Source organism: Penaeus monodon, chromosome 15 (assembly GCF_015228065.2).
Source record: "Penaeus monodon isolate SGIC_2016 chromosome 15, NSTDA_Pmon_1, whole genome shotgun sequence".
NCBI lineage: Eukaryota > Metazoa > Arthropoda > Malacostraca > Decapoda > Penaeidae > Penaeus > Penaeus monodon.
The window spans coordinates 1,809,804-1,810,409 of record NC_051400.1 but is presented as its reverse complement, the minus strand read 5'-3'; positions in this window follow the sequence as shown (position 1 = coordinate 1,810,409).

Genomic DNA, 606 nt, shown 5'->3' with positions numbered 1-606 from the left:
CCTCACAGCTTTGTTTGTACACGGTCTTCCAACGCCCGAACCTTCATCTTAATCCTGGTTTTAGCGAGATGGATAAAGTACGCACGTATCCATGTATCCCGCTCGCGTGTGTGGTGTTTGTATATCTCGGGAAATCACTGAACCGGCTTCAAGGCTGTTCGTAATCCCAGGAAAATACTCCCGCGGACAGAAATCCTCCTGAGATTTGAACTTACGTGCGAACTACTCATCACCAAAGAATTATGGTGATCCAGCACTTACTTTTTACAGGGATTTATTGTTTATTATCTTTTTTTTATTTAATCTTCTTCTTCTTTTCACTCACCGCAGAATCTCCATGGCTGACATAGCCAGTTTAGTAACCTTGAGGGCGAATTGAGCCAAAACTCTGAGGTAATTTTTTGGGAGGGAGGAGCTTATGTATATCAATATATAAATGTTTTTTTTGCTCTGTATAACTGAATACTTTTTTCTATATATTTCTTTGCGTATGCTTTTTCTTGATACTTAAATTTTGTGTTTGAGTTAAAGCTTTAATAGACTTTCACAGGGTCCGAAAGGATGAGCTGTTTAATGGAGTTACTTGATCTACCGTTATTTTAAAGT